Source organism: Balaenoptera borealis (assembly GCF_965194805.1).
Source record: "Balaenoptera borealis genome assembly, chromosome: 13".
NCBI lineage: Eukaryota > Metazoa > Chordata > Mammalia > Artiodactyla > Balaenopteridae > Balaenoptera > Balaenoptera borealis.
In genome coordinates, this window is record NC_138870.1 from 76273438 (window position 1) to 76296784 (window position 23347).

Consider the following 23347-nt stretch of genomic DNA (forward strand, 5'->3'; position numbering starts at 1 on the left):
TTTAATGAGTTTGAATTTATTTTTTATTTATTTTTTTCAAATAATTATTTTATTTTTTCCCATATATACAATGGAATATTACTCAGCCATAAAAAAGAATGAAACAATGCCATTTGCAGCAACATGGATGGACCTGGGGATTACCATGGTAAGTAAATCAGGCAGAGAGAGACAAATATCATATGATATCACTTATATGTGGAATCTAAAAAAAAAAAAAAATGATAGGGACTTCCCTGGTGGCACAGTGGTTAAGAATCCGCCTGCCAATGCAGGGGACACGGGTTCAAGCCCTGGTCCGGGAAGGTCCCACATGCAGCAGAGCAACTAGGCCCGTGCACCACAACTGCTGAGCCTGCACTCTAGAGCCCACGTGCCACAACTACTGAAGCCCACATGTATACACTGCTATATTTAAAATAGATAACCAACAAGGACCTACTGTAGAGCACAGGGAAATCTGCTCAATATTCTGTAATAACCTAAATGGGAAAATAATTTGAAAAAGAATAGAAAAAAATTAAAAAACAAACAAAAAAACCCAAAATAATTGTTTCAGGTTTTTAAAATATAATTTATATATATATATATATATATATATATATATATATATATATATATATATATATATATTTTATTGCAGTATAGTTGCTTTACAATGTTGTGTTGGTTTCTGCTGTACAGCAAAATGAATCAGCCATACATGTACATATATCCCTTCTTCCTTGGATTTCCTTCCTATTTAGGTCACCACAGAGCATTGAGTAGAGTTCCCTGTGCTATACATTCGGTCAGGTGTTTTTGATGGCAACAGGATTTAGGAACCACTGGACCAGTTGCCTATACCATATCCTCCATCTCTAAGCATTTATAATGTCCTCTCTTTGGATCCTGCTTCTGTTCCCTGGCTAAGGTATAAAGTACTCTAATTTCCAGTGACCACCAGGAAAATGGCGAGCTCCTTCTGGCTCCACAGCCCTGTAAAAATCCTGGTTTAAGCACATCATAGGCACCAGATTAACATAGCCTTAGCTCCCTTCTAACTTCTCCAAATATCACAATTTTTTCATATGACTTCTTTAGTTTTGAATTTTCCTGGGACTCATCTTGTTCTCCAATATTTAAAAGTCAATACACACAAATGCACACATACACACTCCAGACAGAAGCTTTTTGCCCTCTTTGAGACTTTTTGAAGGAGCAGGAGGCTTTTCCTTCCAGAGATGGACCGTACATAGCAGTTTTCCCACCAAGAACCAGAATTCAGACACACTATTATCTATGCAGGAAAATGAGTTTTTTACAATGCTTCCTGGGAAGTGTTTAGTCAAGAATGACATGATAGTTGCAGTAACCAAGATGGCTTTTTTTCTCTCCGTAGAAGGTCTTTGGAACTTTTAGGCAAACGAAATGACATTTTAAGGCATAGTCATTTCAGTTGTATACATCTGGATGTTTGGATGTTTCCATGCATAGTGCCTGCTCATTGCCTTGCTTATAGCAAGTGCTTAATAAATATTTGTGAATATAAGATCCAGTATCTAAACAGTTCATTGATAGAAATCCAACTTGTTCCTTGAAAGTCAAACATAGGACTTTGGCTTATTGGCAATCAGCACTTTTTCAAACATTATCTTAGGTCAGAGAGTTTAATGAGGAGATCTTTACAGGCATTAAAATGCCTTCTACTGATAAGCCTCACTGCACCTACCACACCTTCCCTCTGACCTCAACTACACTCTATCTGAAGGGTGGGGAAAAGTAGGGAGTGATTAATGTTATGATACTTAGTCAACATCTTATTAATAAGTAGTCAATTCATATCAATTCATAAGTCTTCATTAAGTTTCCATTCGTTCCTTGCCCTGTCCTACGCAGCGTGAGAGATAAAGAAGTAAAATAACTGGACCCTTCCTTGACAGAATTTACAATGTAGTCAGATATCTTTATAATTAAGGAGTTTATGAGTTCTATGCTTTTTCCTTCTCCTTTCCTATTTACTCTGTCTTTCCCACGTGTTTCTCTCACTAGTTTCCCTCCCTGTTCCCCATGACTCATCACTTCAGGCTTGCCCAGCAGTATGGCCAGTTTTCACTGAGCTGAAAGACAGTGTGGAGTAGTAGAGAAGATTTTTTTTTTTGGCCACGCCCCACGGCATGTGGGATCTTGACCAGATCAAACCTGAGCCCCCTGCATTGGAAGTGCAGAGTCTTAACCACTGGACTGCCAGGGAAGTCCCAAGTAGAGAAGAAGGTTTTGAAGATGAAGAGGACTGGGTTCAAATCCTATTTCTGCCACTTGTTGAATCTGTGACCTTGGGGAAAATCCATCAAACTCTATAAGCCTGTTTCCTCATCTTTAAGACTGAGATAACAGTACCCACCTTATGTTTATTTCAAGGATTATAAATAATTTACACAGTGTATAGAAAGTGTTATGTGCATGGCAGATGTTTAACGATGTTAACTAGAGGTACAACTACCGTGAATGTTAAATGCTAGCTAAAGAAGCAACTCGTAGAAAATGGCTCAAACGCCAGGAAATATTTTTGAAATGTCATTAGGGTAATGGAACATTTGTGTTTGGTCATAACATGTAGTTTGCTCCTGTCCATACCATTATTTTCATTAACTAATACTATTAGTTACAGTCATTGCTACCTCTCCCTCCCATCCATCATAATTATTCTCAAAAGGAGAATGATAAGAAATAACGGGAATCTGCTCAGAGAAGACACCTATCAGGTCTCTCTTAATAGTCCAGAAAGTTAGTAAGTTAGATTTTGTTTATTCATTCAACAAATATTTACTGAGTCCAACTTCAAGACTAAACATGAAAGACAGCAGGACATGGAGGAACTAGAAGGCTTTTGTTATGGCTGAGTTGGGGGCAGAAGATGATCAGAAATAAGGCTGAGGATTTAGACAGGGGCCGGATCATCTGGGGAATTCCAGGTCATGTTCTAAATTTAGACTTTATGCTAGAAGCAAAACATGACGTGAAAGGGCTTTAGTAAGGGAGAAGATTTGCATTTTTTAAAAAAATAATGATTATTTTGGCTGCAGGTGGAAAATGGATTTGAGGAGGCAAGAGTGAGAACAGGGGTAATAGTTGGGGAACTGTTACTGCAATCCAGCAACAGATGATAGTTGCTTTATCCAAGGGGGGATGGAGATGGAGAGAATAAGAGGAGATTAGAGCTATTTGGGAAGTACAAATTCATAATCCCCGGGATTTGCTGAGACCAAAAATTTTTTTTGGATTTAAGAAGTTTTTGGATATTTCTTGAAAGGTAATATGATGTATATAAAATATACTACATAGTACACTCAGGGAGGTCTGGGCACTGATCAAGAGATCAGTATCTCCACAGTAAAGCATACAAATATTCACAGTAAATGAGATGAATTAAGACTGTTAATAACTCTCCATCAAGTCAGAGCAGGTCTTGCTGCCAAGTAAATTATGGAAAAATCTGCGTTTTTAGAGTCTTTTGTTTTGAAATGCGGGTAATTGGTGATTAATTGTATAAAGTGGATGGAATAAGCAAAAGGGTGAATTAAGGTAAATACTTGGGAACAGGGTGGATGGTGGTATCATTCAGAGAGAGAGGGGACAAAGCAGGAAGTGTACATTTGTGGCCATGAGGTTGGGCTCAGTTTGGGGTATGAACAAGCAGTATCTGTGGGTATTTAGGAGGATAGCAATTAGCAGCATTTCAAGAAGAGGAAATGGTTATCAATGTGAAAAGTTAGAGAGAGAACACAAAAAATGAGTACTTATGTGTCTCTTGGATTTAAAAACCAAAGGGCTGTTGATGACCTTTGAAAAAACAATGTCAGTGGTGTGGCAGAAGAAAGAAACCTAAATGTAATGGATTGCAAAATATAAGGAAGGTAAGAAAACAGAATGAGCAAATGCAAATACATTTTTAAGTTTACTGGATATTTATTTGTCTTGCTGATTAAAGTAGGATCCATCTTGCGTGTCAATGGGTAGAGTTGGTAACTACTTATAAAGAGTATGAAAAGATAAATAAGTCATATTCTTAAATAAGCCTTTAAGAATCTGGTGCAAAAAACAAGCCAAGAAAAAAATGTTATACCATACAATTAAGTCTTTCAAAAGAAGCATTTTTTGTTTTTGTTTTGTTTTGTTTCCTTTTAAACAGGAGTTCCATCTAAATTCCTGTGGACTTTTCAGAATACACTCAGGCTCTATCCTCGAGTGTTTTGATTAATTCAGTTTCAGGTGGAGCTAGAGATCTACATACTTAATAAATTCCAAGGTGATTCTGATAAGGGGACCTGGATCAGATGTAGGAATATATATTTAGAAAATAGCCATAAAGAGGTGAAAATTTAAATCATAAGAGAAAGTGAGAACATGGAGAACAGACTGAGGAAAGCTGACAGCAGAACCTATATTTGTCCTGTTTTAGTTAAAAGGGGAACTGGGAGGGGGATATGAGATAAAGACCTCATAAGGCATTGGGAACCATCAAGTGCCATCAAATATGAGGTGACACGATTGTTAAGACAAAAGAAGGACTTTGAAAAATATTGAACTATTTAAAAATATCTTTTTGTTGTTTTTGTTCTGATTACAAAAATGTTACAGAAAAGTACAATTAAGAAAACAAAAATCCCTTGTAGTCCTGCATCCTGTGATATCCACTGTTTATTTTTTAATGACTATCCTCCATGTCTTTTGGCAAACACTTTTAAGACCTTTGATGAAAAGAGTAGATATTTATTTAGGTTGATTTTAGTTTTAGGCCAAAAAAGATACTTTCTAAATAAAAGTTTAGGGTGGATTGGTTGTTTTTGACTATTGCATGTGTTGAGATGGCTTTGGAACTTTTCTAGGTGGAGCTATAGCTATTCTGAAAGGTTTTAGTGGAAGGTATAGACCACGGGTTGGCAAACTAGGGCCCTTGGGCCAAATCCATTCCTCTGTTTATTTTGTAAGTTGTGTTGGAATACACAGCCACCCATTTGTTTATGTAATGTCTATAGCTACTTTCCTGAACAGTTAAGTACTTTTGACAGAGACTATCTGGCCCATAAAACCTAAAATATTTATGATATGGCCCTTTACATAAAAGGGTTGCCAATGCCTGGTATAGACCAGTATTTCTCAAATTATGTTCCAAGGCACATTAGTTTCCCATGAAATGTTAATAAACATTCTTGAAAAAGGGCTCTGTGTTAAAATAAATTTGGAAAATGCTGGATTAAACAAAGTTAACCAGGTTTCTTTACAGTTGGGAATCTGGTAACATTTAATATGCTCATTGATGCTCAACAAGATGAGGGTATGTTATATATAGCAGTCCCCCAAATTATTTGGTAATAGACCCCTTTATTTTCCAGGAACATCTATGATCATCATACAGTTTGGAAAATCTTAAATTAGTCTGTTTTAGAGGCTTTGTCAAGGTCATAAAATGGCATAAATGTAAGGTCATGGTGTTTTAATTCTAGAATACATGTACAGAAAGCCTACTTGGTTCCGGAGGTCAGAAAACCACCCTCTACTAGTCAATCACCAGAGCTATCTTTGGGGCTGGATCTCTGCAAAGGGCATTTTAGCCTGAAGCAAAATTCCCAAAAGTGCTATACAGAAATGGAGACAAAAGGTAGATATATAAGGCTTCTGAGGTGGTAACTGGGGCAAATGAAGCATTCAGCTTTCTGTGTTTGGGGTAGCATTTCCAGAACCACACTATGACTCTCATGGGTGTTGGGCACTTTTGTCTTTGCTGGACTCTTTCTCCATTAAAAAATGGTAAAAATGATATTTTACGACTATGTGGTATAAAGACAAACGTAATCCAGACTGGATGTATCCATTTTTTCTTCTGATTTGAAAAGATGTTGAAATTAAAACATTTCATGACCCCTAAAATTATCACGGGCTCTAGACAGCACCTACTATGTCCAGTGTGTAAGTCAGCCCTGAGGTATATTATCTCCGTGCCAAGCTACAACCTTCTTGAAGGTGAGACCACAGCTTATGTACTGTACTCCCCTCCTCCTTAGCTACTTAGAATCTCTTGGTGGAATAGTATCAGTTGAATGAATAAATGGGCAATTAATTTCAAGGTTGTCAAATATCTCATTAGAGGATAAAAGTAATAGCTTCACTAAAAGACCTTTAGCTTTCCTCCAAAGAGCTAATCAAATTAATACAAATTACTAAAATATATCTAAATATCACCATGTGATGGAAAGAACTCTTGAAATTATCTCTTGTTGCTAAGTAGCAGTGTAGCTAGTCATTTCATAACTTTGAGCCTCAATTTCTTAATGAGTAAGAGAAAATATTTATCAAAATGAGGGGGTTCTATACACAGTTCTAATCAGAAGCCAGAACAATAGCTAAAATTTTTGTAATAGTCAGGTCATGAAACACCTAACTCTTTAAAAAAGAGGCCCAGTGGTAAGCTCCCCAGTCCATTTGAAAATTAAACTCTCTCAAAAATGTTAATCATGGAGGATATGGTTACAGACTATATAACATGCTTTCAAAGGACAGTGGATGGGCCCTTCCTAAGAGCAAAACAAATCAGAAAGTTCTTAAAATTCAATAAAAATCCTAATAAGCCTACTAACTCAATTTTCTTCCAATATAGGCCTCTTCTTAGAGAATATTCTTACCTGTTTTTTTGTCACATGCCACTTGAAAACTGCAATACCCTGGGCCACAACGTTTTGTTTTTACCAGGAATTTTGCCCAATTCAACTTACAATCGGTAGAAAAGAGGTGGCGCAGTTAATATATCACACAATCAGCAACACCCACACAAGACTGTAAATTAGAAAGATTTAAAAAACAACTCACTAGATATGTAGACTGCTATCTGTTTGCTATTAAATCAGGGATGAGAAGTACTATTTTATCTGATACTTGTTTCCAAGTGAAAAAGAACAAAACCCCACCCCCATGAGAAAGGGAAGTTGGACAAGTCACCTCTAAATTCTAGAAATTTCTTAGCAATGCCAGGAAGTCTGCTGATGAGAGACACTTGGGAGACCTGACTCCCACAAAGGCCCTGTGTATCTTCCTGGTAGAGGGTCATAAGAGGGACTGGCTCAAATGACCTTCCCCACTCTGCATCAGGAGTGCAGTGGGGGTAACCGCTGGCCCTAGAAAGATGGCCTGATGCACTGAGCTGACACCGGTCCGCACAGGCCTGGAGTTCCTGGATGTCTGAGTGCAGGTGCGGGGTTGGGTTGGGGGGCACAAACTGCGCATGTGTTTATCATACTGCTTTGGCCCCCAGGATCCCTGGGTCAGTATCCGGGGTCTGGGCCCTGCAGGGATAGGTTGCGCCACAGGTGGGGACTTCTGGGGGACACCTCTGGGCATTCCTCTCCTGAACAGAGTTGCTAGTTTCCCTAAAGCCATATCTCCCAGGATCTCAGATACTGTTCCTTGGCCCACCGGGGATACATGGGATGGAGACACCTAGGAATCACATTAGTCAGACAGGTCCCAGGTCCAATAAGGTCAGCAAGACCATACTGACCATACTGACATACTGACAATAAGGTCAGTAAGACAGTAAAAGAAAAATATAGAAGAAATTTCTATTAGTTTCTCCTATGGTCTAATACATAACTCTGGAGAAGTCCAGGCAGCACACTTCTGAAACATAGAAATGGATATGTGTACTAGGACCTTCATCCCAGAGTAGGCAGAAGAAATAGAAATAACTGAAATTTGTTTAGTTTCTTTCACAAATAACCTTTCTTTGCAGTGAGTACTCCTAAAAGAAGAGAAGAGCTTTGCGGGCTGGCAAAGTCCCTTCCCAATACCCTCATCCCTTCTCTGCCATTTCCCTCTATCCTGGATAAAGGAAGAAGGCAGATTTATCAGTGGAAAATGAATATAACTATGGAGGTCATTTTATCCTCTATCCCCCCAAAATCATTTCCTAGAGCCACCCTCTCTGGGATGGAGATCATATGTTTGAGATATTTCAGGGAAGTATGGATTTTACATATTTTATTCCACTGTCAGGCATGCCTTCTGGTTGTCGGTTAGGGAAAGAAGATCCATTTACCTCGGAACGTCTCTAAGCACCTAGGGCATCTCTGGGTGCTAACAAGCCTTGGCCAGGGAAGATTTGGGAAGAGTGCAGCATTTACCAGAGGTCTAGGACACTTTAAGGAGAAATTTCTCATATATATGATTCTAAACTGCATATTCCTGAACAGATTTGCTTTTCAGTTATCAATGGACTCTGTTGACTTGGTTCATTTCATGAAGGCTCAAGGTGATTTTGTTTTGAAATGCTCAAGGGGAGCTTTAGTGAAATACATTCTTGATGTCTAAAGCAACACTGAATAAGAGCTGCTGTCCTAAATGAATCCTTTACCCTGTAATCAAGATTATCTGGGATTTTTTTCCCTCTCTCGAGGCAACAGCTTGTATTTTGTCATGGAAAAAAAATGAGAACAATTAGAATGTTTTCTAGATTAGATACCAGGTGTCGGAGTACAGAAGATCTCTGTTCTGGCAGACTGATTTTTTTTCCAATGCCAAGTACAGTCCAAAGTTTCGGGTTTACAATCCCTGCCTTCCCAGGTGCCAGACTGCTTTCCCTGAAAGCTCCCATCCTTAGAACCTGAAGCAAACACCATTTCAATACAGCCACTGTGTATGGGCAAAGCTCCATTGCAAAGGTCAGACTATAGTGACACAGGAAGAACCAACATCTAGGAAGGTATAAAGTCCTAAGGTCATATCTGAATGGGTCTCAAACTGATATTCTGAAGGGAAACTTTCATTTACTTCTGTTTCTTCTCCTGAATTTGATTATCCAGGAGGTTAGAGGCCCTGGCCTCAAATTGCAACCCAGCCTGATGGCTTTGGTAACTCCAGAGTAAGTCAGGTACAGGAGATGTAGCTGGCCTGTGAGGTATCTGGAGGAGGCATCACGATTGTGCCATTACTTTGTGGCCCAGTTCTGATGACCTGGTGTATTTTCAGAAGAATGCTGAACATGGGGTGAATCATGGAGATATTAATTCACTGGACACCAGAGGTGTGCAATATTTAAAAAGCTGGTGAAATGTTAAGATCTGAAAATAGAAATTATAGGTGACAAAATAAGAGAAAGAAACCTCAAAATAAGACAATTTCAAAAAGAAGATGATAAACATCCTCTTGCACTTTAAAGAAAGATGATGTATTCAGGATGAGATGTCAATGCATATTAATGTGTCTGATATGATGTAGGACATGATGTCCAGAGTAAGGGGATTTGGGGCCTATGGATCCCTTAGTGTGACCCTGAGCCTGGAGAATATTGAGGGTAGGCAATAGATGCTTCTTGGGTTTAAATAAACACTTTTTTTTCCTGCTTAAAAGTTTATTGTTTCTGGTTTTGCCTCCTAGCAAGAGATACTGGTAATACTAGATGAAAGATAGAAAACTTCAATTTCACGTGATAGCAACTTAACAGTGCCTTCAAACTTCCACCATTGTTAGTCTGGGTATGACAATTCCAGCTGAACCTGCCTCTTTTATTAAAAGGATTGGCCTGTGTGACTTCAAGAGGAATTTTGGCCAAGACAAAAGTGGTGATTCTAATCCTGGTAGCAGTTTCTGGGCTGTCAACAATTCTTTGTGTGGGTTCTCCCCTTCCCCCTTTTAAAACTTGCAAATAACCCTGGTTAAGGAGTCTTTTTATTGAAATTTACTCGAGGGACCCATAATTTAAATGTACATTGGGAAACAACAGAGACAGACACTAGGAGTTTTGCCAGGCACCTGGGAACAGTTCTATATTGTCACAGAATCTTCAAGTTCGAAGGGACGTTAGAAATCTTCCTGCTCAGCCCCCGCACTACAGATGAAGGAAGGAAGGCTTAGATGAGAACTGACTTACTCAAGGTCTTGGAGGTAATTTGAGGCAGAGGAGGGATTAGCAAGGAGGCTCCTCACCTTGTCTCTTACTCCATGCTGCCTGAGAGTGGAAGGAAAAATAAAGTGCACTTTGGTGTGGAAATGTTTTCTACTAAGATTAGAGGAGAATGAATCACTGGGATTTTTTTTTTTTTTTGAAACAGTGATTCAGAGCAAACTGCAAAGAGTATGCAAGATACAGGACAGGGAAACAACAGAATTCTGGGGCCGACTGTTTATATCGTGGCTGTTTACCACTTATGTATATGCACGGAGCCTTTCGGTTCTGCCTGTTTAATAATTGTACTTGATCTTAAGAGCTCCACAGCCATATTCTGCTAGGTTGTGCACCTTATGATTTGTGAAATCTCCATTTATTAGTGTGGGTGGAATCCTATTGTATATAGAGAAGGGCTGGTAAATATTTTTCTAGGGGAATCTGCAGTCATTCATACTCATTGCTAATATGAATAGTGATAGCTGATATCATAATGCAAATTCTAAAAATGAAAAGCATTTTGTAGTATGAAATATTATAGATGATGAATGGATAAAGATAATGAGGTATATATGCGTATTGTAGAATTATATATGTATTTAAACAATAGAATGTCATTCAGCCTTAAAAAAGAAAGAAAGAAAGTAGAATGGCAGTTGCTAGAGGCTGGGGAGAGGGGGTCATGGGGAATTATTGTTTAATGGGTACTGAGTTTCAGTTTTGCTAAATGAAAAGTATTCTGGAGATGGATGGTAGAAATGGTTGTACAACAATATGAATATACATAATACAACTGAACTGTATACTTAAAAATGACTGATAGTTTTATGTTATGTGTATTTTAACACAATAAAAAAGAAATATTATCATATGCAGTTCCCCTATATTTAATTTTTTATTTCAACTTTGTAATAGCAAAACCCAAGAGATGGTAAACCCTTAAAACTCTTCTCTTGAGGATAAAATAGTAATGGAGTAAACTTTAATTTTAGGAATCTCAGTGAAGGATTTTAATATGTAGTTTTCAGCTCACCCGTCTTGAGGCCATTTCACTGTGCAGAAAGTTTGTAATCTAGTGCTTTTTCGGCTGTTTTGTTACAGTGGTTCTGCAATTTTCCCATTAAGTGTTAAATTGACGTGGATGCCTCAGTTCTGCCTTTTCCTAAAGCATATCTTTAGATTTCAGTGATGGAAAGCCCAGAAATTCTCTGCAGGGACATCCTCTTGCTTTCAAACCCTACCTGCTGTTTAGGCGAGGAAAATACAATTCAACAGAGGGAGATGTTACTCAGGGCTAACAGTCTGCTTTTCAGAGATGTTCTTCCCAAGACATTGGCAGAATGCCTGCAAACTCCCAAGCAAAGCTTGGGGAGATGGATTTCATAAGAGGCAGAGTGTTTTCTTAAAAAAAAGCTCTACAGCAAACCCAAATTATCTTTTACAGACTGGGAGATAACAGTTTAACTAAGATAAAAAGCTATAAATGGTTATTTATCTACAATGGCTATTACTTTTGTACCAGGACATGATTTTCCACTAAGCGCAAACCTGTTCCAGAGAACTTTCTGATTTCTTTCCAATGAATGAAAGTGCAGGGCTGTTTTTGCCAATGTAACCGTGCTTCCTTTGCAACAAATGAGAGAACAAAAGCCCCAGTTTTTTATATTCTTGTCCCTATGTAATTTGCTTTTATGGAACAATGGATGACACCGTTGTCCTCTTCATTGTGTCTTTAAAAGTCACACTTTTTCTAGTTTGCTAAAAACTATCTAAATTTTAATTTACTTCATAAACTCAACTGAAATAATAAAATTACTGTTTTTCTGTTCTTGAGGGATTTAGGATTCTTGTAATAAGCAGTTACTGTCTCTGTGACCTACGATTTCTTCATACAAAAAATGGAAATAACAATAATATGACTTCAAAGGGTTACTGAGAGTTTTAAATATGTGCTTGACATAGTATATATTAGTTTCCCATCTCTATAAATGAAAAACAATGGATTTCAGTTGAAATCCATGTTGGCTTAAGTTTAGCCCTTGATTGTGCATTTATGAAAGTCTCATGGATACAGATGTTCAATATCTTTCTCCCTGTACATGCCCACTCTCAAGCAGGTCTATGTTTTTAGTCCCATTCTGTATGTCATTTACAATTATCATCATCAAACACACTTTCAAAATTCCTTTTCACTCCCCATGCAATGAGAACTAAGCTAAAAACTTCAAGAAGTACATTTATGAAGCAATAAAAGAATGTCAGTCTTCAAATAAAATAAAGTGGTAAAATCAAGAGACATTTATTTAAACCGTTTACAGCCATGCAAATAAAGATTAAAATAATTTGATAGAACACCTATATTGAAGCAATAAAACCTTTCAGCTGCCATCTGCACCCCAGACCCCACCTAGAAGTAATCTGGAATAAAGTGAATCAAATTTACCTGTTGACTCATAATCTGGGCAAGAGATTTTCAGTCTTTCCTTTCCTGTAGTTTGCTGATTTCCCTAGAACACTTACTGCCCTTCAGAGTAAGCAGGCTCCTATGGTAACCAGTCAACTAAATGGACCCCGTTGCCAGGAAAGGTACATGAAACAAAACCAAAACAAGGCAGACAGGAAGACAGGGGCTTCCCCAGTGGTTGAATTGAAAGATGTCAGGGGAAACACAAAAATAAGATTATGAAACAGCTCAGTGCAATGTTTTAATATTGATAGTGACAATGATAGTAATAAAATATGTATTAGTATGCGGTAGAGGCTGCAACCTTTTTTTCCCCGTTAGTACTTTGCTTTTGAACATGTAAACACTGGTTTCTATGACACTGTCCAATAACTAGCATCTATTGAGAACCAACTATTTTCCAGGAATTTTACATTAAAAAAATTCCTATAACCACCTTCAAGGTAAATATTGTCATGCTGGTTTTACAGATTCTTTCAAACTCAGTAATTATCAGCTATCCCAGATGACTCTCTCTCCACTTAGGTCCCTCAACCACATGATCCAATAAAATCCCCTTTTTATAGCTCTTAATACGTTTGTAATTATGCAATTAATGATCATGATACTTAAAGTTTAAAGTTCATGCCCCACTGGCTTGTAGAGGGGGACAGGGACCATGCCTTGTTCCCTGGCTCTAGGTTCCCTAGGGCCTAGTGTGATACCTGGCACACAGTGAATGCTCAGTGGACACCCATGGCATGACTGACATGAGAAGACCAAGGCTTAGGGAAGTGGCTCAATTGTACACAACTACTGAAACCACAGCCAGAGGCCTTTCCACTAAGTACTCTGCCTGGGATGTTCTTCTTGCCCTAAGAACTTAGAACTTGCCAGAAGAGTACATAGATGTTCTCTACTATTAAGTATTAATCACATTTCAGTAATCTAAAAGGAGGGAATACTACCTTTTCTCCATTTTAAGACAGTATCTTGCCACATGTTCCATAGTAATAAGTAGGTTGATGATAACAATAGTAACAGTAATGAATTACAAACACATGAGAGGGCTTCACTCCTAACTTCCAGTTGCATACTCTTCAGACAAAGATTTCTCCAAACTTTTCCTCACCATATTTGAATGATTAAAAAAAAAAAACAAAAAGAGGTTTTCTAGTCAACTTCTATCATAATTGGATATCTGTCAACTATTTTTTTTTCATTAGACAACAAGCATTTTGAGGGCAGTGACTTTATTGTCTTTTCTCTATATTCCCAGCATAGATTCTGGCACTTACAGAGCAGCAACTCAATAAATACTTGTTAAATGAGTGAATTATGTTGCCAACATTCTTATGACTATGTGTGCTGGTTATAATCGCTTTTCTCTTCTATCTATATCTGTCAGAATAATCCAAGTTATGCTGTGATAACAACCCTCAAATTTCAAGTGGTTTCTCATTCACAGTGTCAGGGAGAGCTTTGCTTATCATGTCACATAGGGACTAAAGCTAAAGTAAACTCCACCGTCTATGACACTGTCATTTAATTACCAAGCTTCAGGGGTTACCACAGTAGGAGATGAGAAAGAGCTGGTGAGTCAAACACAAGCCATACAAAGCCTAATTCAGAGTGTAATTCACATTCCTTTGGCCGGAACTATCACATGGCCACACTTACCTTCAGGGGAGCATGGAAATGACTAACCAAAAATAGAGAAGAATTTGACATTGGTGAACATTAATAACTCCCATCACACAACCACACGCTATGGCCTCAGGCTTTGTGAAAGAAGGGAAGAAGATGGCAGATAAGAGGTCAAAGGAAAGAGAATGTCCAGAAAAAAAAAAAGATGGATGGATGGTAAAGAAGAGAGAGAAAAATCTCAGCTGTAGGGCTATTCTAGCAAGGTCAGTTCCTGTTCTGAAGTAGAATTTAAGCCCTCAAAAAAACCCAAAGTCTTACCTTCTCAATACCTCTCTATTGCTCATCCACATGACTCATTAGCAAGTTGAATGTTTTTTTTAATGTACATTTTTTATTTATTTAATTTATTTTTATTTTTGGCTGTGTTGGGTCTTTGTTGCTGTGCGCGGGCTTTCTCTAGTTGCGGCGAGCGGGGGCTGCTCTTCACTGCAGTGTGTGAGCTTCTCATCGCGATGGCTTCTCTTGTTGTGGAGCATGGGCTCTAAGGAGCACAGGCCTCAGTAGTTGTGGCAGGCGGGCTCAGTAGTTGTGGCTCACGGGCTTAGTTGCTCTGCGGCATGTGGGATCTTCCCTGACCAGGGCTCGAACCCATGTCCCCTGCATTGGCAGGCAGATTCTTAACCACTGCGCCACCAGGGAAGCCCAAGTTGATTGTTCTTATACCATTACGGATCATGTTTCATTGGGAAAGATAATCACTAAGGTTTCCTGGATTATCTCTCATGCACAAGGCATAGAAGTATAAAGATGTTTGCCTTCAACTTAAGGGAGGTGTGACAAACAGAAAATAAGAAACAGAGATGTCTCTGACACTGAAATACATTATTATTCTCTTCCTCATCTTTCTCTGTCACTATTTAAAGTTTCTTACTATTTTCCATCCCTGCTGGGGTAAACACCACAAAGGAAAGAATTATGGGTGTCTTATTTATGGTTTCATTCCCACAGTCTACAAACACAAGGCACATAGTTAGTGCTCAATAAATATTTGTTCATTGATGGTTTGAAAGGGACAACTTAGGGAGGCAAATGACAACATTTAAACTAAAGGTTAATTTCCTGAACTGGGCCCTTTGAAAAATTACAGAAATACTGAAGTTGCCATTCATCTGACTAGTTGTGTTGTAGGCAAGTTAAGTAGGAAAATTGTTTTTAATCTTTGGGTTGGTCATTGGCAAGATATGCTCAGTCATTTTTTTCCAGTTGGTAGTTTGGAAGTCCCAGCAGGATAGCTTATGGCTGGCAGTCAATTAGTTGTGAATTTATTTTTAATCTTTAGCAAATGTCCCTTGTGAACAAGCACAGGATGCATCATAATTACCATCAACTATTATCTCTTCAACTCCCCTGTGTGCCTGGCAAAGTACTGTGCAAAACAGAGACAAAAATATAGTACTAGTCTAAAGAAGCTGACAGAGCAAATAAAGATCATTCATTTTTTGCTATATTAAAAATAATTATTTTGTGCAGGGCAGTGATTTTCATATTCTCTGATAAAATGCTTCACAGAGGGCTAGAGTTTTAAAGAAGATTATAAAAGAAAGAGGAATGATGATAGAGCGTACAAATGACAAAAGGGGTTCTTTGATAACTGTACAAATTGAATAATGAGTAAATAATCTGATTACCAGGTTGGTGATGATAGTTTGTTGAGGAGAAGATGAGAGGAACATTTTTGGTAACATACTAGTATTTCTGTATGATCATTTAACTGTCTAATTGCTTTAGAATCGATCTCAAAAATGTATTTGATAGTCAATATATAGTTCATTATGCAGCTCTTTGATTAAAAGAATTAGAAAAAGAATAGTATCTATGTCTGTTATATACAGAAACCGTTTCCTCATTCCCCAATCAGGAACAAACCTCCACCTGGACTGTAAATAAACTTTTGAAAATATACCTCTACCTGATACAAAATAACATTTTGGTGGCATTGACCTCTGTCTATGAATAGACATTTTCCAATTTAAAATTTTAGTGAAACTCATTTACTTGAGAGCAAATGGGTATTTGATTTTTAACTAATTTCTAATCTTTGAATAGAGGATTATTTTTGCTTCCTTCAGGGCACTTGTTTGATTTTTCATGTGTGTGTGTAGACATCAACTAATTTACTGGTTGATGAGAATGATAAACTCTGGGTATCATGATACCGTATCTGCCTTCATAGTCCAAAAAATATTTCTTGGTTAAAAATATCTGGGAAACATTAATAATTAGTAAAAAGCAAGTGGTTTAAAAATACTCACTAATAAAGGACTATCATCATTTCTTTCCTTTTTTTTAAACCCCTTGAAAATAAAAGCTCACTTCTGCTAAGTGCATGGGAAATACCTATACTTTTTTTTCTGCCCCTGAAAAAGAATCAAATTGAACCTAACTGTATGTATCCTATGAAGAACTGGCAATCCTGAGGCTGACTCCATGTACAATTTGAAACTCCAGAAAAGCCATGAAGGTAAGAATGAACAGAGTTACCATGTTTAACAGCCCTAGGAAAAGAAAGAGATGAATAAATTGTTTCTCCCAACCTGAGGACATAATAAAGAAATATTTAGACTCACTGGAATATTGTATTTCCATATCTTTTTAAATAAGAAACTTTGAGGTGCACTTTTTTATGTGCAGCTGTGATATACAGAACACAACATTCTGTTATTTCAGAAATGTGACTAAAAAGAGAAAAAGATCTGTTTAGAATGAAATAAAGAACACAGCCCAAAGCCACACAATGGCAAATGTGTGTGAACGTGAGCACATTTTAACTTTTTCCTTAAAGTTAGACTAGTGATGGCTGAGAGACAGCTGCTCTGCTCGAGGTGGGTAGTGCCCTTGCTCTGGTATGTGACTCTGAGGTCACCATCTCCAGTTTATAAAGGGAGGATCTTCCCACAAGCTTACATGTTTCTTCACTCTTAGGCAGATGGTGTAATGCTCAGAGGCAGGAGGCTGGGGTGGTAGCAAGACAGAGTTCTGGAATCTGATAGGTCGAGGTTGAATTCCTAACTCCACCATTTCCTAACCATGTCATCTTGGGTCTGTCCCTTAGGCTCTCTGAGCTCCAATTTCCTTATCTGTAAAATAATATCTTCCTTGTAGGAGTTTTGTGAGAATTAAATGAGACAAAATATGGACTGTTTTTAGTAGAATGACTTGACATTGTGTCTTGGTATGATGTGATCATTTGTGAGTTATATTTCCTCATTTATTCATTCACTTATTTATTAACTCATTTGACAAATATGAACTGAGCCCCTGCTACGTGCAAGGTTCAGTCTACATGGGTACATTAGATAGACATTGTCCCTGTTCTTACTTAGTTGCAGAATTATGGAGGCCAATGACATATAGGTAAACAGTAATTACAATGCAGCGAGATGCACTAGGTTTCAAGTAACTTGTAAGAAGTATGGTACTGAAGTTTGAGAACAATGTACTTTTTATCTAAATTGGGATGTATTGAAGGTTATACTTATTTTACTTTTACTTTGATTTATTCACAGTCCACTATGCTTTTTTTTCTCCTCAAAAGAAGGAGAGGCAGAAACACTGTGCAAAAATATATTTCCCCAGGAACACCATATGGTGACCTAGCATATAGTTAGTGTTAAGGGAACAGTGATTATGATGATGAAGATGACGATGATGGTGATGATGATGAAGTGACTTGAAACAATGCTACTGAGAATGCAATTCAGTGTTTTATTGAGACTGAATGTTATAAAAGTTAATTATAGGACAACCCAAATATTCTGTGTTTTTCTGGTCTGTAAACTCTAATTACAGAAACACAAAGATTTATGTCCCCTTAAGAATATCATTGTATGTATTATAAAAGAAACTTTGGAAACAGAACCAAAATTTAGTAAAGGTATCCTTTTTAAAGAGATCGTTCTGATAAATATTTTATAAAGATGAATACATGTTTTGGGGACCTCAGGAAGGAATTTCTGGGCTTTCAGCATACCTGTCTGAGAGGGGCAGGCCAGGTGATACTGTTGGACTTCCTGTCTGCAGCTCTATATTGGGGCATTTGGTACACCACTGACCTCCAGATCATGGCAAACAAGCAGCAGAGATACCATGAGGCTTACTGAGAGTACCCATCTGGCCTGGCATGAACACCACCCACTTACCCACAGTAAGGAAGCACTGGACTTAAACTACATGTTAGACCATATGGACCTAACAGATATACAGAAATTCTATCCAACAGCACCAGAATACACATTCTTCTCATATGAACATGGACCATTCTCCAAGATAGATCATTCCACAAAACAAGTATGAATAAATTAAAAAAAATTGAAAACGTGGTCAGCATTTTTTTCTGACCACAATGGCATGAAACTAAAACTCAATTACAAGAAGAAAACTGGAAAATTCACAAACATGTGGAGATTAAACCATATGCTCCTGAACAATCAATGGATCAAAGAAGAAATCAAAAGAGCAATTTAAAAAAATCTTGAGACAAATAAAAATGGAAATATACCAAAATCTATGAGATACAGCAAAAGCAGTTCTAAGAGGAAAGTTTATAGTGATAACTGCCTATATTAAGAAAAAAGAAAGATCACAAATAAACAACCTAAATTTACATCTCAAGAAACTAGAAAAAGAAGAGACAAAGCTAAGCCTATGACAAGCCCACAGCTAACATCACACCCAATGGTGAAAAGCTAAAAGCTTTTCCTTTAAGATCAGTAACAAGACAAGGATGGCCACTCTTACCACTTTTATTCAACTCAGTACTGGAAGTCCTAGCCAGAGCAATTAGGCAAGAAAAAGCAATAAAAGACATTCAAATCAGAAAGAAAGAAATAAAACTGTTTCTATTTGCATATGGCATGATATATAAAGAAAACCTCCACAGCCCCACCAAAAAACTATTAGAACTAATCAATGAATTCAGAATTCAGTGAAGTTGCAGGGTCCAAAATCAATATACAAAAATTAGTTGCATTTATATATACTAACAATGAAAATCAGAAAGAGAAATTAAGAAAACAATCCTATTTACAAAGCATCAAAAAGAATAAAATACTTAGAAACAAATTTAATCAAGGAGGTGATACATCTGTATACCGAAAATTATAAGACATTGATAAAAGAAACTGAAGAAGATGCAGATGAATGGAAAGATATACTGTGTTTATGGATTGAGAGAATTAATGTTGCCAAAATGTTCTTACTATGCAAAGTAGTCTACAGATTCAATGCAATCCCTATAAAAATTTCAATAGCCTTTTTTCACAGAGGTACAATAGAATATTTAATCCTCAAATTTGTATGGAACCACAAAAGACCCTGGTTGGCCAAAGTAATCTTGAGAAAGAAAAACAAAGCTGGAGGTGTCACACTTTTGGATTTTAAACTATATTACAAAGCTACAGTAATCAAAACAGCATGGGATTGGGATAAAAACAGACCCATAGATCAACGGAATAAACAGAGAGCCTCAAAATAAACTCATACATATACGGTCCATTAATTTTTGACAAAAGAGCCGAGAATATATGACTGGGAAAGGATAGTTTTTTCAATAAAGGTTTTAGAAAAACTAAACAGCCTCATGCTAAAGAATAAAGTTGGATTCCTGTCTTACACCATACACAATAATCAACTCAAAGTGGATTAAAGACTTGAATGTAAGACCTGAAACCATAAAACTCCTCCAAGAAAATGTAAAGTATAAGCTCCTTGACATTGGTTTTGACACTGATTTTTTTGAATTTGACACCAAAAACAAAGACAATAAAAGCACAAATAACCACATGTGATGGTACCACGTCAAACTGAAAAACTTCTACACAGCAAAGGAAACCATCAAACAAAACAAAAATCAACCTATGGAATGAGAGAAAATATTTGCAAACCACACAGCTGATAAGGGGTTAATATTCAAAATATACAAGGAACTCATACAACTCAACAGCAAACAAAGCAAAACCAAGACAACCCAATTAAAAAATAGGCAAAGGACTTGAACAGACATTTTTCCAAAGAAGACATACAATGGCCAATAGGTACATGAAAAGATGCTCAGTGTCACTAATCATCAGGTAAATGCAAATCAAAAATCACAATGAGATATTGCCTCACATCTGTTAGGATGGCCATTATAAAAAAAGACAAGACATAATAAATGCTGTTGAGGGTGTGGAGAATAGGAACTCCTGTACACTGTTAGTGGTAATATAATCTGGTACAGCTACTATGGAAAACAGCATGGAGGTTGCTCAAGAAATGAAAAGTAAAACTACCATATGATCCAGCAATCTGGCTTCGGAGTATATATCCAAAGGAAATGAAATCATTATCTCAAAGAGATATCTGTACTCCCACATTTATTGCAGCATTAATCACAATAGCCAAAGTATGGAAAAATCCTAAATGTTTGTTGATGGATGAATGAAGAAAATATGATTATCTATCTATCTATCTACCTATCTATCTATCTACCAATAAACATAATGGAATATTATTCAACCTTTAGAAAGTTGGAAATCCTTCCATTTAGGACAACAAGGATGAACCCAGACGGCATTATGCTAAGTAAAATAAGCCAGACAGAAAAAGACAAATACTGCATGGTATCACTTATATGTGGAATTTTTTAAAAAGTCAAACTCATAGAAACAGAGAGTAGAAATGTGGTTGCTAAGAGCTGGGGGTTGGGGGAAATAGGGAGAGGCTGGTATTGATAAAATGTACAAACTTTCCGTTATAAGATGAATAAGGTCTAAGGGACTAATGTATAGCATGGTGACTACAGTTGATGACAGTGTATTGTATAATTGAAATTTGCTGAAAGAGTAGAACTTAAATGTTCTATTCCTCCCACCCCATCCAAAAAAAGGTAAGTACGTAAGGTGAGGTGATGGATGTGTTAATTAACTCAATGTGCAGGGGGGCAGGGGGGAATCCTTCTACAATGTATAGGTACATCAAATCACAATGTTGTACACTTTAAATCTCTTATAGTTTTGTCAATTATACCTCAATAAAACTGAAAAAAATATCCATTTCTCTCCCCCCCCACACACACTTAGACTGTCTGTCTAGTCCCTACTGTGACATGTATCAATATCAGCTAGTATTGTGCATCCTCCAATAGCATTAGATTTGATTTAATCTTTTGCTCCCAATTAATAATTGTAAGATACTTAGCAAGCTTATCCTAATTTTCAGATATCTCCCAAATTCCCCCCTTGTTTTTTGATGTTGTATTGTGTCTATATTACCTCGATTCTGTGCTATGTTTTCTCTCTTAGAGCCTTTATTTTATCATAGGACTACAAATATATAGGGTGGTTTGTCCTCTTCTGCTTGGATTTCAGGATTCAGGGGATACTTTGTCACTTAGTTTTGTTGTAGATGTTTTGGTATCATAGTTGCTATGTCTATTTTTAAGGAAGAGATTCAAAAACTATGCCACTACCACCATCTTCTCAGAATTCTCAATGTCGCTTGAGTATTTAGTGGTTTTCCCTTAAATGTTTATTTTACATATACTCTACGTAGAATAGTTCATGCTTTTTAGTTCATGCTTTTACAGAATGTGTTGTTTTTTAGGAATGCATATATGACATGACACCAGAAATGCCTATCATAACAGTGTCTTATACTCAGATTTGAACAGAGAATTTTGGAAGAAATAATATTATAAAGTACTTTGAGCATTTATCACTAAATAAAGTATTATTTCTGTATTGTTTCCAATTTGCATTTCCAGAAAATGATATATTCTTTTGGTATATAAATGTTAAAAATGTAATTAGATATAAGAAGAAAGAGGAGGAAGAGAAGGAAAAGGAAAAAATGTAATATTATACCAATAACCTGTGCTTTACTCATGACTTTAAACTTTGCTCAGATAATTTATCAGTTCTTAGTGGAGCAATAAAGCACTGGATTTAGGCTCACTGGTACTTATAATGAGATTTCTTCCTTTAAGCAAATCCCTTATTTTAGAAGAAAAGTAAAACGTTAACTCTTAGGAATCATTATGCAATAACAAAGGGAGCAGTAAAATTTTATAGGAGTTGGACCAAGTCCAGTGACTTTCTGGTTGTGAAAAGTCCAGTGAAAACTGGGTAAATGGCTCATGTAATAGGAAGTTTAAGTAATAAAATGGGGGCGGTGGAGGGATGAAGATTTCCCCAGTCCCAACCCGCTCCAAGTACATAGAGTTTTTGGTGATTGTTGCCTTATAATGTTGTGCTCATTATAGTCATAGGCAGAATATCATAAGGATGCACTTCTGGTGTTAAAAAAAATAATCCACGGTGGTAGGGTCTTGGGGCTTAAATGGAACTTGGGAGATATTATTATAAATATTGTTTTCCAATTATCCTCATCTCTGCTCCCTTGGTGCTTAGAAAGAAAACTTCAAATAGAGTAATGTGAACTACTATGTGTTAGGTTCTTACCATATAGCTAAGAGCTAGGGATGTTACACACATGGGTCTTATTTGGTCCTTCCACCTATGAGAGACATAGGCGAGGAAAGAGATACACAGAGAAGTTAGGTGACTTGCTTAAGGTCACAGAGCTAGTAAATTGTGGAGCCTCGGTTTTAACTCAAATTAGTCTGACTCTTGACCTGTGCTCTTAGCCCACTGTTTTGAGTGTGTTTAAAAAGCCACATAGTTTAATGTGGAAAGGTGAATCTTTTAAAGTGTTTCTATTACTATCCAAGCTAAGTTTCACTTAGAGAGCCTGGGGGTGCATCCACTGTGCAGAAAATACAGTTCTTGACTGAGGATATCATAGTCCCCCTTCAGTACTTATTCAGCAGAGGATCAATTCAGTTGCTCAGCTGACTCAGTTCTTCTCAGTGCTACACAATGTACCAGGCTTCAGGAACATGAAAATGGATGAGACACAGTCTCAGCCCTTGGGTCCTTTGGAGGGGTAGCTTTCATAAAAAGGTATATATGTATATAAACCAAAGTAGAAGCTCAATTCTAGAGAATTGCCGAGGCAGTCTTCAAGCTGCAAGTCTGAGGGAGGCAAGTAGGGGAGTGATGAGTGGTGGTTACCTAAGGGTATCCAACTCCTCTTGGTTTGCCTAGGACCTTCCCACTTTTAATACTGAAGGTCCCACATTCCAAGAAATGTCTCAGTTGGGCAGACTGAAATGGCTGGTCACATAGGTTTCTGCTGGTTTGGAACACTACCAATTTCCCATCAGGGAACTAGTGAATCCCTAGTCAGTACTATGAGGGAAATCAACGTTCCTGATCATCACCCTAAAAATCATGGTCTAATTT

The 23347-nt window shown here is 37.3% G+C and overlaps 1 long non-coding RNA gene across 1 annotated transcript in view; it reads right to left on the bottom strand.

Annotated features, from left to right (window-relative positions):
- Positions 1 to 18680, bottom strand: part of LOC309609853 — a 161370-nt gene extending 142690 nt beyond the window's left edge. Inside the window, exon 1 of the long non-coding RNA XR_014233623.1 lies at positions 12360 to 18680. This is a non-coding gene — a long non-coding RNA (uncharacterized lncRNA). The remainder of the gene's footprint in view (positions 1 to 12359) is intronic.
- Between the last annotated feature and the right edge of the window lie 4667 nt (positions 18681 to 23347).